Source organism: Thermobia domestica, chromosome 17 (genome assembly GCF_964235325.1).
Source record: "Thermobia domestica chromosome 17, izTheDome1.hap1.1, whole genome shotgun sequence".
Classification (NCBI taxonomy): Eukaryota; Metazoa; Arthropoda; class Insecta; order Zygentoma; family Lepismatidae; genus Thermobia; species Thermobia domestica.
The window spans coordinates 120,552,506-120,570,751 of record NC_137470.1 but is presented as its reverse complement, the minus strand read 5'-3'; the positions used below and the strand labels follow the sequence as shown (position 1 = coordinate 120,570,751).

The following is an 18,246-nucleotide window of genomic DNA, read 5'->3' as shown; positions in this document are numbered from 1 at the left end:
CAATTCGCTTGCAAACGTATCGAGTACGAAGCTGTTCGAGATGGTGCAATAAAGGTGGAAAGTCAATCAGCTCGTAAAGTAACCGTGTCGGATGCGGTAAGCTGATGCGATGTGCTAGGCGTAGAGCATGGCGCTCTAGGATAGCCAACTTCTGATAGAATTTTGGCGGTGCAGATGTCCAGGCAGTGCGACCATATGTTAATGTACTGCGCATAAATGCTTTATATGTATGAAGTACTGTTAACGGTTTTAATCCCCAGGTTATACCAACTAGGCGCTTGAGGAGGTTGAGCCGATTTTGCGCTTGGCGTTTGATCTTGGTGAGGTGTGGGGTCCAAGTAAGTTTGGAGTCAAATATGACACCAAGATAAGTAAGAGTATTTGACGCCAAGACAGGTGTATGATCTACTTGGGGGTTTAATCGACTTGGATTCCTGTATATACGTGAACGGCGTCTACGTGGCAGGAAAACAATAGCTTGAGTTTTGGTAGAATTAATACTTAATCGCCATACATTACACCAGTCAACGAATGCATCAATTGCCGTTTGCATAGTTTTACTGATGGATTGCACTGTGCGGGCTGTCATGAAAAAGGCGGTGTCGTCAGCAAACTGAAATATGTTGATGTTGTTTGGAACCACAAGGTCGGCAACATACAATAGGTATAATAAAGGAGACAGTGACGAGCCTTGAGGAACGCCAGATTGGATGAAGATCGGATGAGAAAGTGTTCCGTTAATAGAGATATATGCTAGTCGCCCTAGTAAGAAAGAATGGATGAATCTGATGTACGAGAATGGTAGAAAATAGTTATGGAGTTTGTATAGTAAACCAGGGTGCCAAACTTTGTCGAAAGCTTTTTCTAGATCAAAGGCTAGCAGACAAGAAGGAAAACCTGTGTTGTATTGATCATAAACAGCCGTAGATAGTCGTAATAACTGATCCATCGTACTAAAATGAGGTCGAAAACCGGCTTGATGAATAGGAAGTAGATTATGAGTTGCAAGATGAGCGTGCATGCGGCGGACTAGAATGCGTTCTAATATTTTGCAAAGGCAACTGGTGAGATGAATAGGGCGATAGGACTGTACGTCAGTTGGAGGTTTGTTAGGTTTGGAAAATAGAAGAACTTTTGAGTATATCCAGTCGATTGGAAAAAATCCAGTTCGCAGGATGAAAGTATATATGGCGCTAAGAAAAAGTAGAAAAGCAGGTGATGCTTGCCTGATCAGAACATAGGTAATAGAATCAAATCCTGGTGCAGTGTTTCGTTTACGGAGCAATGTTTGACGAATATCATCTGGTTGGATCGGAGTGGTAAGTTGATTATTGGGTTCTAAAGAGTAGCTGATAGATGGGCGCAGAGAAGCAATTGTTGGATCTGTGCGTTGGTTTATTGAATTTTTTAGGCGCTGCGGTGTATGCCAACCAGGGAGAGGTGTAAAAATATCTTGAAAAAAATGAAGCAAAGGTATTCGCTTTATCCATATCTGTGATCACTGCCTGATTATTGTGAACAATGGGGTATGGTGTGCGGGATACTGTCCCGGTGAGTTGATGGAGTTTGCACCAATATTTACTGGGGTGTGATTCACTTGCAAGTGTGTTGCAAGTTTGAATCCAATGGCGTTTCTTATAGACAACAATATAATTGTGCGTAATTCTAAGGTATTGGCGATGAAGTCGAAGTGCTTCAGGATTACCCGTAGCGAGGTACTCACGATGTGCTCGACGAGAAGCGGATATGAAAGGTAAATAGTGCGGAAGGCAATTTTGGTTTATGTAATTGTACTTCTGCTGTTGGAATGGAACGGTGTGCTGCATTTTGAATAGATTCAGTAAGAGCGGCGATTGTGTGATCAAGATCACATTGTGTAGTAGGTATGAGTAGTGTATTAACAGCATTGTCCAAATCAGAGCGATATTGCTCCCAATTAGCTCGTTTGTAACAGAATACATTCTGAGGAGGTAGCTTAGGTTGAGAGCGAGGAGAGCAGTGAAGTGCAAGTTTGATAGGTACACCATGCGGTTATGCTACAAGTTATTTATGATTAACATAAAACGAAACGTATGTGAGAGCAGTGTTGGGCAAAATCAATTGAAATCAATTGCAATTGATCAATCAATTGAAAGTAATTGCTCTGAAAATCAATTGCAATTGATTTCAATTGCAATTGATTTCAATTTGTAATTGACAATTAATTTCAATTGCAATTGAATTCAATCATAAAATTTGCAATTAAATTTACGTCAATTGTTAATTGTTAATTGGTCACCAGGCAATTGAAACTTTTAATTGTTAATTGTCAATTGCAAAGGGTGCAATTGAAACATTCAATTGTTAATTGCAATTGACAATTGAAACTTGTAATTGTTAATTGTAATTGTTAATTGCAATTGAAATCAGCAATTAAAACTGAAGATAAGAAGATGTGTGTATATTGTATTGTCAACTTGTTACTGTTTTACATATTTCAAATAAGGTACTTATAAGAAATGCTGGATACCTACCATCACTTTTCCCCCTGGGAAGAAAGCCGTGAAACTAAGTATATTTAATATTATGTTTATGGTTCTATCCCCCTCGAAAGAACTCTATATGCCCGTCATGCATACAATAGGAATGAGCACGAGCGAGTTCGAGCGAGTTTTCTTTAAAACTCGACTCGACTCGAAGCAGACATCTTTGAGTTCGACTCGACATCTCGGCTCGAAAAATTTCCCCCAACTCGACTCGAATTCGGATCGAGTTTCCAGTCGAGTCGAGCCAATTCGAGCTAAATCCTTTGTGTAGTTCCAAGTACTACTATCTTCAAGTATCCTACATAGACAATATAATTATCAATGATACTACTACTACTACTATAACTAATTATTATTATAACACTGTGTACCTGTATAAACATGGAATATAGGCGGTTTGTATCGGCATACTAAAAATTAGTTAACTGTCGATCTCGGTAGTCAAGAAATCTTCAGGAGGCAAGGACATTGGTCACGAGGTTCTTGGCTTGAGTTCAGGAGGAGCAAGTATTCGGGCTCGAGCCAAAAAATGTTAGAAGTTATGGGACTCCAGCCAAACATGTTTAAAACTGCTCGACCCGGGTTTAGGGTTGTCAACGACTCAAGGGGCTCGCTCAAGCTCATTCACTTATCGAGCCGAACCGAGAAGTGAGCCGAGCCAACAGCTCATCCAACAGAGCCAGCTCGAGCCGAAGGCTCACATGAGCCGAACCGAACCGAGCTGATTGCTTACCCCAACCGAGCCGGTTCGAGCCATTGGCTCAGTTAAGCTAATTCGAACCCAGCCTATGGACTCGTTTCAACGGAGCTGGTTCGAGCCATTGGCTCAATTGAGCCCAGTCGATGGGTAATCCCAACCAAGCCAGCTCAAGCTGTACGCTCAGTTGAACCGAGCCGGGCTGGTTGACATCACTATTCCGGTTGGGCTTCTACTTTGGCTAAAAAATTGGACCGTGCAGTTCTCAGCTTTGATGGTAAGAACTACAAAAAATTATATGAAATCTTTAGTTTTACGTCCCACGCTTATGCCGGTTAGGCTAAAGGAGACGGTGATGATGGGAAATGAATGGAATTAAGAAAGTGGGAGGAAACGGGAGAACCCCGAGAAAATCCACGAGCACGGTGTTTGTCCACCACAAAGTCCAAACTGGGATCGAACCAGGGACCTCAAGCACCGGAGGTGAACGTTCTACCACTGACCCACCGCGCCTCCTGGTAAGAATTACAGTATATACTTATATTGGTGCTCACGGCGTCATTAACTTGTTCCACCACCAACGAATTTCGAGACACTTTGTTTTGCATCTTTTGTGCGTGTTTTGTGTCGCTTTGTGCGCCTATTCCCACATTTTGTGCATTACCGGAAGTGGGTCAAAATGGGCCTACAAATATGACGGAACAAATTATTGCTCTTCCGCCACCAATGAATTTCGAGGTCGTTTCCTTCACATCGTTTTGTGCCGTTTTGTGCGTCTACTTCCTTTTTGTGCGTCACCAGAAGTGGGTCAAAATGGGCTTCCAAAATGGGACGAAAATGACCAAGAGTTCCGCTACTATCGAATTTCGAGGTCGTTAATTTCACACCGCGTACCCTTTTGTGCGCCTATTTCGACGTTTTGTGCGTCACTGGAAGACGGTCAAAATGGGCCTCGAAGGTGGGACGAAAATGACCCACTTCTCCGCCACTACTGAATTTCGAGGTCCTTCCTTTTGCATCGACTACTGAATTTTCGTGCTGTTTCGTGCCCCCATTTCCACGTTTTGCGCGTCACCAGAAGTGTGTCAAAATGGGCCTCCAAAGTGTGACCAAAATGACCCATTGTTCCGACACTATCGAATTTCTAGGTCGTTTCTTTTGCATCGTTTAGTGCCTATTTTTTTAAAAAGTTTTCTGTACCTACTTCCTCGTCTTGTGCGTCACCGGAAGTGAGTCAAACAGTCCTTTAAAGTGGGAGTTAAATGGCTCACTGTTCCGCCACTATCGAATTTCGGGGTCGGTTCTTTCGCATCGTTTAGTGCCTGTTTTGTACGTTTTGTGCGTCACCAGAAGTGTGTCAAAATGGGCTTCCAAAGTGTGACGAAAATGACCCACTTCTCCGTCACTACCGAATTTCGTGGTCCTTCCTTTCGCATCGACTAGTGAATGTTTCGTGCCGTTTTGTAACCTTATTTCCACGTTTTGCGCGGCACCAGAAGTGTGTCAAAATGGGCCTCCAAAGTGTGACGAAAATGACTCACTCCTCCGCCACTATCGAATTTCGAGGTCCTTCCTTTCGCATTGACTAGTGCCTGTTTTGTTACGTTTGTCCCTATTTCCACGTTTTGTTCGTCACTAGAAGTGTGTCAAGATGAGCCTCCAAGGTGTGACGAAAATGACCCACTGTTCCGACACTATCGAATTTCCAGATCGTTACTTTCGCATCGTTTAGTGCATTTTTTTAAAGTTTTCTGCGCCTATTTCTCGTCTTGTGCATCACCCGAGGTGAGTTAAACGGGGCTTAAAGTGGGAGTTAAATGGCTCATTGTTCCGCTACTATCGAATTTCGGGGTTGGTTCTTTCGCATCGTTTAGTGTGTATTTTGTACAGTTCTGTTCGCCTACTTCCACGTTTTGAGCATCACCAGAAATGCGTCAAAATGGTCGATCAATGTGTGAGGAAATAGAGCCATTGTTCCGCCCCTGTCGAATTTGGAGGTCGTTTCTTTCGCATCGTATAATGCCTGCTTTGTACTGTTTTGTGCTCCTATTTCCACTTTAGTGCGACAACGAAAATGGGTCAAAATGGCCTACAAGTATAGCGGAATAACTTAATGCTGTTCCGTCACCATCGAATGTCGAGGTCGTATTCTTCACATTTTTTATGCATGATTTGTGTCGCTTGTGCATCAGTGGGAGAGGGTCAAAATGGACCTTGAAAGTGGAATGGATATGCCTTTTTCTGCCATATGTGTAGGTCGTCTTTGACCCACTTTCGTTGGCCTACAAAACGTGAAAATATTCGCAGAAACGGTAAAAACATGCACTAAACAATGCGAAAAAGCGACCTTGAAATTCGATACTGGTGGGAGAGTGGATCATTTTTCTTCCCACATTGAATGCCCATTTTGACCCACTACCATTGATTCGCAAAACGTGGAAATAGGTTTAAAAAACGGTAGAAAACACGCACAAGATGATGTGAAGGAAACGACCTCGAAATCGTTCCTGACGGAACAGCATTAACTTGTTCCACCATATTTGTAGGATAACATTGACCCATTTCCGCTGACGCAGAAAACGAGGAAATAGGCGCATAAAACGACACAAAAAATTTCCATGTAATTAAGCTAAATTTTCTAATAAAGTAATTAAGTTTATAAGCTTAATTATATGGAAAATTTTATACATTTTTCCTTTACGTTGGTCTACTTTAGTTGATTTGGGACTTTTAAATTTTATTCAGTTTTCCACTGAAAAGTATCTATAATTCAACAAGGAAATAATTATTAATTATAATTATTATCTATATAATTGAATTCATTGTAATTTGTGCCATAACAAACACTTTACCATTTCGTACTAGCTGTTATGCCCGTTCTTCGCATGGATCAGATAAAATATCAATGTAAACGAACTGAACAACGGGAGAACAATTAAGAAACATTTCTAAAATTGGATATATTTTGTGTGAATATATATCCAACAACGTAATGCGTTTTCATTGGGAAGGTCGATGGGGGCTGAATCTGAACGTATACACTATCGGGGGTGTCACTATACGTCTGAGCAACCCCAATAAATATGGATTCGACACAAATTCTACTTCTTTTACATGTCCCGGTGAACCACCCCTCAGACCCCCTTGGTTCGTATTGTGAAAAAATCTCTGGCCCCCACCAACCCCCAACCAATACCGCGAAAACTATGAATGTGACACTAGCATCTGCCATTTTCTACTACTTTGTACATATGCCGGTAAAAGTCCCTATAATCCTCTGGTTCCAATTAAAAAAAAAACAATACCTCTGGCCCACAGCCGATGGGGGCTGTATTTGGAAGTCAACGCCTGTGGAAGTATCACCATTCATCTCAGCGACAGCGAAAACTATGGATTTGACACTAATATCGGTCACTTTCCATTATTTTTACATGTCTCGCAATTCCCCACCCCCGGTGACTCCCGGCCCGCATACAATGGTGGCTAAATTTGAAAATCATCACTAATGAAAGTATCACCATTGATCTCAGCCACCGCGAAAACTACGGATTTGACATCCGTCATTGTGGATTATTTTTACATGTCTCGTGATCCCCTTTATAATGCCCCCCTTTCTTAGCTGATGGGGGCTAAATATGAAAGTAAACGTGGTCTTGAGTTTCACCATTGAGCTCAGCTATCCCGAAAACTATGGATTTGACATTAATATCGGTCATTTTCGATTATTTTTACATGTCTCGGAATTCCCCCTCTGGTGACCCAAGGCCCGCATACAACGGTGGATGAATTTGACAGCCATCGCTAATGGTAGTGTCGTCATTGATATCAGCAACCGCGAAAACTATGGATTTGACACTAATATCGGTCATTTTGGATTACTTTTACGTTTCGGTATCCCCCCCGTTGACCCACGGCCCGCAGCCGAACACGGTGAGTTTGGAAGTTAATGCGATCGGAGTTTCACCATGGATCTCAGCGACCGCAAAAACTATGAAATCGACACTGATATCGTTCTACTTTTACATGTCACGGTAAACGCCCCCCTGAGACCCCCTGGTTCGAATTTTGTTGAAAACGCTTTGCCTTTGTGTGGGACCTGGACCAAGGTATCTTTGACCAAAATTTGGTAACTCTCGGTCGACTTTTCTGGTCCCCAGGCCGGTCCCGGTAAGCGTCCCCTGGAGACCCCCTAGTAAGGAATTAAAAAAAAACTCTTCGTCTTGGTCTGGGGCCTAGACCAAGCTACCCGTGACCAAATTTTGAAAAGTTTCGGTCCACTCGTATCGTCCACAGGCCGCACAAAGATAGACAGACAGACACACGAACAAACTCTATTTTATTTATATTAGAAAGGTCAGATCCGCCGTTATTGTATTAGTGCGGTGCTTGAGCGATTGATCGTAGAAATTCAAACTCCGATGAGTGATAATTTTATAGACTTGTTTTATTACAAGTTTAAACTCTTTAGTCAGTAGAGAAGAGGTCGTGAATCATGGGTCAGAGTTGATGACAATGGGTTTTGGTGGGTCTGTGGGTCACAGTGGGTAAGAGTGGTTTATGGTGGGTGGTAGGTCAGAGTGGGTCACGGTGGGTCGTGGGTCACGACGGGTGGTGAGTCAGTTGGTCGTGGCTAAAGTTCTCATTGCCCCACGCCCTCTCTGAACTACTGTGTTGAAAATTAATCAGTGAAAATCAATTGCAATTGATCAATCAATTGAAAGTAATTGCTGTGGAAATCAATTGCAATTGAATCAATTGCCAATTAATTTCAATTGCAATTAAATTACAGAATTCAATTGCAATTACTTTCCACTGCAATTACTTTCAATCAATTGATCAATTGCAATTGATTCTCCTTTTTCAATGGCCAACTGCAATTAACAATTAACCATTACTTATTTCAATTGTTAATTGCAATTAACAATTAAATTTACAGATTAATTGTTAATTGTTAATTCAATTGAAATTTGCCCAACACTGTGTGAGAGCTATTGTAGTCATAGCAATAACTAACTTTTTTTTTAAAAAAATAAACATTTATAATTTATACACTAATATTTATGAACATATTGTTTATGATGAAGTGAAAAGAATTGAGTTTTGATGAATGATTTTAGTGCCTGTAATTTATGTTTATTTGTGTTTGTAGAATTATTTTAACTACAGTGCCATGACTAGGCATTGACAAATATGGAGTACGGTATATACTTTAGACTTACAGATGTTGGTTTAATAAAAATCCTGTAGATAATACACTTAGTATAACTTTAATGTTTAAGTTGGATTTGCAGTTGGATACGGAGGTTTTTTTTTGTTTTTTTTTTCACTGAGTATAGCGTTAGAATGCCACGACTTAGGGAACCTAACTAGGGATGATACCATACCGGGACCAAGAACCTGGGGAAAACCTATACATCTTCTGAAAGATCTTGTCATGAGAAGTACGAAACCGTTTTCAAATCACGGGCAAACCCGCAAACTGACCCTATATGGAGCCAGTTTGTTGGTGTTTGTGACCTTATGTATGTATATTCGACAGAAATAAAAATGAATATTATAATGCATCACACGTAAGCCCCTAAGCCAATCATCTTCCTGTTTGGCTCACTGCTAGAACGTGACTCGGGTAAGAGTTTGATAATATAATTTTGCACCCAAACGTACCCATTTCGTCAGTGTTGCCAACGAATTGTAAATACAACGTAGCAGATGGTTTCTGTACCACTTGATGTATATCCATGAAAACGCGGCATAAACATTATTCGTCACTAGAGAAAATATACTTCGGGCATTTTCCTCTTCCAAGGACCCTAGTTATCAGTGTTGCCAATCAAGTATAAAAATAAGAAATTGTAAAACAATACGTACGATGAGACGTTTATACACCAAGCTTGGCAGAAACATCAGACGAACTGTAGCAAAAAGATGTTGAGTGTGGCCGACTCCCAACCATTCTAGGTTGCCAGTGTTGCCAACAAGTGTAAACATCACAATGTTGAAAATGGCGTGACTGCCATTGAAAGAATATATGACAAATGTGACAGAAGCAGCATTGGACAATGGAAAACAGTGTATGTCCCCGTCTCCTAAGCACTCCAGTGTGGCAGTGTTGCCAATCAATGCGAACATTTAAGATTTTTGAATGAAGTCTACCGCATTGGCAAACATGACAACATGGGAGCTTGTGGGTTCACTAACATACTATAAACCTAGTATGGGCCACAGTCTAATTATATCCGCCACACTGAGGTGCGTGGGAGATGGGGACACACACTATCTTTTCCATTGTCCAATGCTACTTCTATCACTTTTGTCATATATTCATTCAATGACATTCACACCATTTTCAACATTGTGATGTTTACACTTGTTGGCAACACCGACAACCTAGAATGGTTGAGAGATGACCACATTCAACATCTTTTTGCTACAGTTTGTCTGATGTTTCTGCCAAGCTTGGTGTAAAAACGTCTCATCGTACGGGTGTTTTACAATTTCTTATTTCTATACTTGGTTGGCAACACTGATAAACTAGGGTCCTTGGAAGAGGAAAATGTTCGAAGTATATTTTCTCTAGTGACGAATGATGTTTATGCCGCGTTTTCATGGATATACATCGAGTGGTACAGAAACCATCTGCTACGTTGTATTTACAAGTCGTTGGCAACACTGACGAAATGGGTACGTTTGGGTGCAAAGTGATATTATCAAACTCTTACACGAGTCACGTTCTAGCAGTGATCCAAACAGGAAGATGATTGGCTCAGGGGCTTACGTGTGATGCATTATAATATTCATTTTTATTTCTGTCGAATATACCATACATAAAGTCACAAACACCAACAAACTGGCTCCAACTGGCTCCGAATATACCAATCACGGTTTGCCCGTGATTTGAAAACGGTTTCGTACTTCTCATGACAAGATCTTTCAGAAGATGTATAGGTTTTGCCCAGGTACTTGGTCCCGTTATGGAATCATCCCTAGTAAGTCGTTTGACTAATGCTGAGGTTATGCACTTACTGTATTTGAGGTGAAATAGTAGATACGTGTACCTACAGAAATAAATTTTATCATCATATTGTGTCGTTGCATGAATTTACACGATGACTTATGTAAGGTAGATGACTTTCGTATATGTAAACAAATCTGACGATTGGTCTATATATATATATATATATATATATATATATATATATATATATATATATATATATATATATATATATATATGGTTTTTTAGTTAATTATAGTTGACTTTTGAAATATTTAAAGCTTTTTTATTGTTCTTTGCAAGTTATATTGAAGAGTAATGAACTAAAAGTACAATCAGGGACAAATTTTTACGGTAATGAATGAGTGAATTTAACATAGTTTGTGACACAATGTAGCTACACCATAAATATGCGAGCTATGAACTATACTAGCGAAGAGGCCACAAAGTTGTTGCAATATAATGAAAATGTATTATGGTATAAGAAGAAGTACTGAAAAAAACAGTGGTTCTTAGATTGTATCTACACTTTTTTTTCTTTTCAGTAAGTGTCTGTCGCAGAATACATCTTCACAGTTCCGTCATCACCTGTGAATGACTCGAACCATCAACTGAAATCTTTGCTGAACGTTTACGATTTTTTATTATCAGTTACAGTGTGACAACGTACTTACAAGTGCAAGAATAACAAAATATTGTTGTATCCACATTGATGTATTTTCAGAAATATATAATTAAAATTTCTTTTTTAATCTATATTTTTGTAAAGTCAAATTTTGTAATTCATAAACATTCTTTACAAATTAAAAAGGTGTGTTCATTAACTCCTTGCGTACCAATGACATGCATGTGTATGTCATGAAAACCTATCCCTTACCAAGGGTTGTATTAATCCTGGAGATGACGAAATTTGTTAGCGGATGCAAGGCAAGACTTAGTTCTACTATTTCTCCTTAGGTGACAACACCTTACTGACAGAAAAGACAAAAAAAAAATGTTGTCTCAGTAGATGGCAGGTCTAAGGGAGCATTCAGTTACAACACACATGTGTTTGTTTTCACTATAAACATTTATCAACTTCGAGATCTATTTCGAGATCGGAAAAGGTAACACTTTGTCTTTATCTCCTGTCAGTGTTGCCAACCTTCAAGCAGCATAAAATCCCTTCAGAACATCAGAATTTTCCTTTCTCAGTCCAAATGTTCCACAATGCAAGTAACTGTTTTTTTTTTTTTAAATCAGTAAGTGAATGCTCTCCTCACGCGCGCACAGTAACTATGCCCTAAACAAAGGTCTAGATAGCCTTTTTGCAGTAAATGAAACCGGTATTACAGCACCCACAAAGGAAAATGACACCTGGAACACAAGGGGTTAAATGCCACAAGTGCCTGGGTATGATTTGTAGCATTCTATGAACAAGAATATGTAATATGTAATAGTAGTGCATAGTTTTAACTTAATCTTATTTTCAGGAAATTGGCAAAATTGTAGACCTGAATGCAGTAATAATATTAATACATTTATTTTCTGAATATTGTTAAGTAACCTAATTGGTAAATGAGATCCGAAGTCGAAATTATATGAGTAGCTGTTAAAGACAATATGAAAACAATACTCCGCGTCTTTGCTTTTCTATCTTTTTATTTTAAAATATCGAGTTAAATCTACTCCACCCAGATAGAAATTTGTACACACGTATCAAACACCCTATTGCCTATATGCCCAGTAACATTGGTTACATTGGTAAATTCGAATCCACTTTTTTCCTTATCCTTAACACACACAAAAAAATAACTGATCGCACATATGTAAAAGACTACATTTAATATTTAATAATTAACTAGATGAAATGCCCGTTCTTCGAACGGGGAGAATAAATTTATGGGAAATATTAAATCCCCTTCCCTCTTAGAATATTTATTTCAATGAAAGTATAATGATAGAAATGTAGAAAATACTCTAATTTTGACATAAATATTGAAACACCCTATCCTCACAGAATACGCGTTTAATGGAATTGATTTAATTTTAAAAAAACAAGCTTGAATTGGGTACTATCTTCCAAAACTCATTTCAAAAAGGTCAGATGTTTTCCCTACCCCGAGAACTATGAATTCGACACAAATCTCAGTCATTTTTAATCTTATTTTACACTCCCTCCCACTCCTCTCGGATGAAGATGAACTTGGAATTAAAGGCATTGGGTGTGTCATTATTCATTTTTAGCGACCCAGAAAACTATGGATTACACACTAATATCAATTGTTTTACATGTCACTCCTCCCAACTCCCACCTATTGGGGTGTGTTACTTCCACAGGATTTTTTTTCTAAGATTGAAACTCATACGACTACCAAGCTTAGTTAAAATTGCAAGTATATATATATATATATATATATATATATATATATATATATATATATATATATATATATATATATATATATATATATATATATATATATATAAAGGGCAGTGAAATTAAAACCGAGTACCCTCCATAAAACACATTCCTCGCAAAAGTTGGCAATACTGCTGATACTTATCGATACTGCCCCCTCTCGGGAGGAGAAATGCATAGTGAGAACTCATAGGTACACACAATTATTCTATTATTGCTCCATAGGTGAGTGTAGTGAATACTGTGTTCGTCCAGCATAGAACTGGAGGTAAGCAAAGAAGAGCAGAGAGGTGGGGTTCATTTTTTGGTGGTTGAGGATGTTCATCAATCCGCACAATCACATCAGTCTACGGCAGAGCTTCTGCGCCTCTCAAAATTTTAAATTCGTTTATCATAAGTAGAACATGAACGCATGAGTTAAAAAGCCAGTTTTATTTATAATGTTGGAAATCGGAGCACCAAAAATCTCTAGAACCAAAGGTAAGTGCTCCATCACTAAGCTTACCATGCCTCCTAAATATAATAAACTCGAAAGTAAGAAATACGTTTATTGTCCTTCCATTATCTTACTTTTCCTTCCACATTCTTCATTGTATCGTTTTATTCATTCATTATCAATATCATTATCATTTAAGGCTCAGTGGTAGAGCGCTTACCCTTGATGAGTGGAGACCCTGGTTCAATTCCCGGCCAAGTAAGTTTATGGTAGACGTCGTGTCCTCGCATGTCTATAAATATGTTGTAGGAATATAATTTGATAACGAATTTGCCCGGTATTTCTTATAATGTTAGTACGTTTATTATCGGCAAAGACATGTATGTGGCAAATTTCATGTCAAAAGAGCAGTAAATAAGAACAATAAAACGAAAATATAACTTTCTTGTCCATTTAGCAACATTTTGTTTTACTCATTCTAATTTTCGTATTTATAATTCTTTTCCTATGAAATTTACCACAAATATAAATTTTCCAATTATACACACAGTATTAGTATTAAAAGTACCCTCCAAAATCATTATCAAATTATATTCTTACAAGAAGACAGTTATAGATATGCGACAATCATTTTAGACATGAGTGTACATATAGAGAAATTACAAACAAAAAATATATAATCATAAAAATATACAAAAAATTACAAACATCAAAGTACCAAAGCACATTGTCGGACCTCTTTGGGGGGCGGCACCTCTGCCCCCTTCCCTTGGCCACTGGTTGTAGACATACATTAACTTAAATATAATTCAAAATGAATAAATGGCATGATAGCTCCCTGAATGAGTGATCAACTCTGATATGTATTAATAACGTGAAGTCCTGTACAAAAGAATTTGGTCACCCAACTTTCTTTTAAAATCATATTCTGGCAATCGAACGTAGGAAATTCTAATGTTTTGATTGTAATTAGAGACCTTAATGAACCAAAGAAAATGAACAATAATTTGACTTTTATCGAACTGTGGACAAAAGTAATGTGGTTTACACAAAGAGGCGGATGACCAGATTTTTTGAACAAGAATGTATATTACCAAAATTAAAAATTCCTACTACTGAGACACATACTCTTAACATTAACACATATTTAGGCCTAACAGTAAGGCACATATTAAGTCTATAAACGAGAAAATCTTCGAGGGATGATCAGAAAGTAACGTCACAAAGCCAGCAACGAAACGTGTATATGTATTATTTCATACAACCAATACAGCCAATAGATTAGATTTTCTTCTATCATGCATTACATTATTTTTCGACATATCGGTTCAGACACTTGTCTCATCATGCATTAGATTATTTTTCGACATGTCGGTTCAGACACTTGTCGCATCGTGGGATGAGTTCGTTCCTGGTAATAGTCCTGTCCTTGCACGTTTAGCCACGTTGTCACGAGGTGTTTTACCTCCTCCTCTGAAGCGAAGCGACGGCGTTCTAGCTGCTCCTACAAGTGCGGGGACAGGTGAAAGTCGCTTCGAGCAAGGTCCGGGTTGTAAGGAGGGTGATCGTTGATGTCCCAGCGAAACTGCTTCAACAGCATGGTGGTCTTTCGGGTTCCTCATCGGTGACGTTTTCTCTAAAAGCCACAAACTTTTGACAACATTCTGAGACATGCTGACGAGACATTACACTCTCTCCGTAAACCTCTACCAGCTGCCCGTGAATTTCAGCCGCGGTTGCATGTTTCGCTCACGGAGATCAAATAACCGAGTGGACTTCTTCGCTAGGTCAGTTTTACAAACGAGTCACCATGTACGTTTATCTACCACTAGCGCCGTAGGTTGCGGGTGGCTGAAACTCTGCAAGTTGCCGACTCCATGTATTAAAATTACCGCACACTCCTTATTCCTCTATAACAGATGAAACTCCAGAAATATCGGCCTTCTAATCTTAATTTCTGATCCTCCCTCGTACAAATCAAAATGTTATGCCTCACAAACTCAATGGTATACAATCAAATGAAATACTACTAGCGTCAGAGTTGAATGATTGACCACTGACACACCATAAAATATGATATACTCTACAAACAAACCAAGACGAAATTATGAATATAAAAACCTTATTTCTAACTTCATCTTATATCTAGAATACCAGGATTCTCCTCTCTCCCCTAATCAGTAGCGCATGTTCTTTTAGTGCATGTGGTCTAGATTCGATTCCCTGTTAAGGAGCCCACAAACATTTTAATTTCACAATAATTCACTTTTATTAATCATCAGTCTCCTTTACCCAAAAAGGGCACAAACATGAGATATTAAACTAAAGATTTCAAATTCACCTGGCCTTAGATTCGAATCCCACTGGGAGAGAAAAAAATAATTTCACAATCAATCATTAATCATCCGTCTCCTTTATCCTAAAGAAATCAGCTTAGGACGTTAAACTAAAAAAAAAAAACATTTCATTTTTCACCTATACAATAATACAACATTATTATGACTTCCCCTTAAAAGCCGCCACTCCTTGCAAACATTCATCTTTGTAGAAATTAACCGTCCAGACAAAGAAACCTTAACGTTCATTAATTGAATTTCTGTTCATATAATAACGAGCAAAGGTTCAATTCAGGCTAAAAGATGCAGCTACGTATTGTTATGCTATTAAATTACTCATGAGAACACTGTACGTAAAACATGATTTTTCACTCAACTGAATCAGCAAACAACATAATCAGTCATCTCTTGTCTTTAAGGCAGCGTTTCCCAACCGGTGTGCCGCGGCACACTGGTGTGCCGTGAATGGGCCGTTGGTGTGCCGTGAGTAAATCGATACAAAAATATTAATTTTATAGCAATTAAATTGCAGGATATAGGGAAAATGTATATTTGTATTTCACATTACTATAAACCTCTAATATGAATCTACAATTTTAAGTTTCATCCCGCGTTACTTTTCTGTACATTTTTAATATTGAAAAAGGTATTTGTTATCATTGTTATGACGTTATGACCATTATTGCTTCTTTATTGTTGCAGACTATTTCGTAACTTCAAATGTTAAAATATTCAATCCTTTCGACAAAACAAACATGCATACGAATTACCTACATTTATGTTTTAAAAGTAAAAAAAAAGTTGTTTGTTCGTTCGTTATTTAGTGATCTTCCTTGTTAGTGAAAGTTTGGATGCAGTTTTCGAAAAAGAACGTGTATTTTTGAAAAGCTAAGTCCAATATTTCATTGCAATTGTTTTCTATTTTTAAATTAGAATGAAAAATAAGCATAATGATTTACCATGGTGGAAAACCAGTGATGGAGCTTTCTTCTCTGTGAGGAGATCAGTAATCACAGAAAAAGATACCATGGTATTTTATATTTAAATATAATAAAATCTATGAGTGTGCCGCGAGAATTCAAGTTATACCCATAGTGTGCCGCAAGTTGAAAAAGGTTGGGAAATGCTGCTTTAAGGGAACAGTTAAATGCATTTCACGTATCGAAAACATTGTTCCTTGCTAAACGATTGACACCAATAAACTATCTGGTCGCTGGCAATAGATTTCCTTTTGAACTGATTGAATATACCAATAATAGGTTTTAACTCGTGTACTATCTTCATAGTAGATTGAGAGCGCAGTGGCTCAGTGGTAAGGCGTTCACCTCTGGCGCATGGAGTCCCTGGTTCCTTCCCAGTTCGCACCAAGTGAAATTTGTGCTACATAAACAGCGTGTGTGTGGGTTTCCTCCGGTTCTCCCGTTTCCTCCCACTTTCTTCATTCCACCTTTTCATTCATTGCTCATCATCACCGTTTCCTTTAGCCTAGCCTGGGTAACTGTGATACGTAAAACTGCAAGATTTCATTTCATATTATACGCTCATCATTCCTGTGCTTGTGAAATGATCTATCATCACTGAGACTCAAAGTGGTAAAAGACATGAATACACGTCCACTTCAAATCGAACTCAGGTCTTCATCGTTATTTCATCATCAGGGCATCAAGAGTTGTTATATTTTGTATGTACTCCATCACCCATCTAATCTCTGAAAGATGGTACGTGTAAAATAATAAAAAAATACTTACTTCCAAGTGAGCCAAGAGGGGTCATTCGCTACCAAAATAAACAAATTTCATTTATACTTTCTTTCAGGGAGGACGAGTGTGTGCTAAACCAAACAACTACACCTGTCAAGTTCAATGATTGTAAAAAAAAAAGAATAAAGAAAAAGAAAATAAAAAGAAAAAAAAGAAAAATCATACTCGCTTATATCATATCAAAGGAGGTATATGCTGATGAGGAAAGGACATGAACCTGCCATTCGGACATCCAAATCAAACCTAGTCCATTCGATAAACATAACAAATATATGTTCATGCACAAGAATTAGGTGCCATGGACAACGGAGTAAGTTCATGGAGCCCAATAACCCTGTTAGTATAAAGAAAATTGTAGAGTCGCAGTGAAATAGCTATTGCATCACCACTGTCCATTGGAAAGTCATGATTTATAGTTCATTCTCTTCAGCATGAAACAAGCTTTCCAGGGGTGCTATATACTTTCCAGGGGTGCTTTGTGCCCATGACGTACTTGAACAGGGAATGTTGGGAGAATGTCGGGAAAATTCCTCCAAAAATCCCTCCCATCAACTCCCAGGAGTGACCCAGAGTAGAAGCACACAATGTATCTAAAAAATAGTATAGGGGATAAGAAGTGTGAATACCGAGTACTGTATTTGATACACAAAATAGGTATGAGGGGAAAGCGTGTACAGTACATTTTTTCCCTCATATTTATTCCGTCATATTTCCCTCATATTTATTCCCTCACACTTCTTATATCCTATTCTGATGTTTGGAGGATAGGTTCATGTCCTTTCCTTTAGAGCCAAAAAGGGACTAAACAACAAAAGACCAGAGACTACCACTAAACGCTGTCGAAGGAGGGAAAACACGACAAATCAGGGATCAGGGATTGCTGAAAATCTGTCGTACTCCCATCTGCCGTATAAAACGAGGTACCTGATGGGTAGAAAAGGGAAGCGAGGGACCAAAGACACCGACTAAAGCCACATCGTCACGTTAAATGAATCTTGTAGCTGTCATAAAAAAAAAACTTTCAACCCGATCTTTCTATTTACTCTTTACATGTTACAACTTCTTGAAGGCAAGAAAGGTTTCTCCACACATGCAGA

The 18,246-nt window shown here is 38.6% G+C and overlaps 1 long non-coding RNA gene across 4 annotated transcripts in view; it reads left to right on the top strand.

Moving 5' to 3' along the window:
* LOC145674311 (uncharacterized) overlaps window positions 1-11,019 on the top strand; it is a 161,658-nt gene extending 150,639 nt beyond the window's left edge. For all 4 annotated transcript variants that reach the window (XR_014128892.1, XR_014128889.1, XR_014128891.1 and 1 more), the window contains one exon: window positions 10,762-11,019. This is a non-coding gene — a long non-coding RNA (uncharacterized LOC145674311). The remainder of the gene's footprint in view (window positions 1-10,761) is intronic.
* The last annotated feature ends 7,227 nt before the right edge of the window (window positions 11,020-18,246 follow it).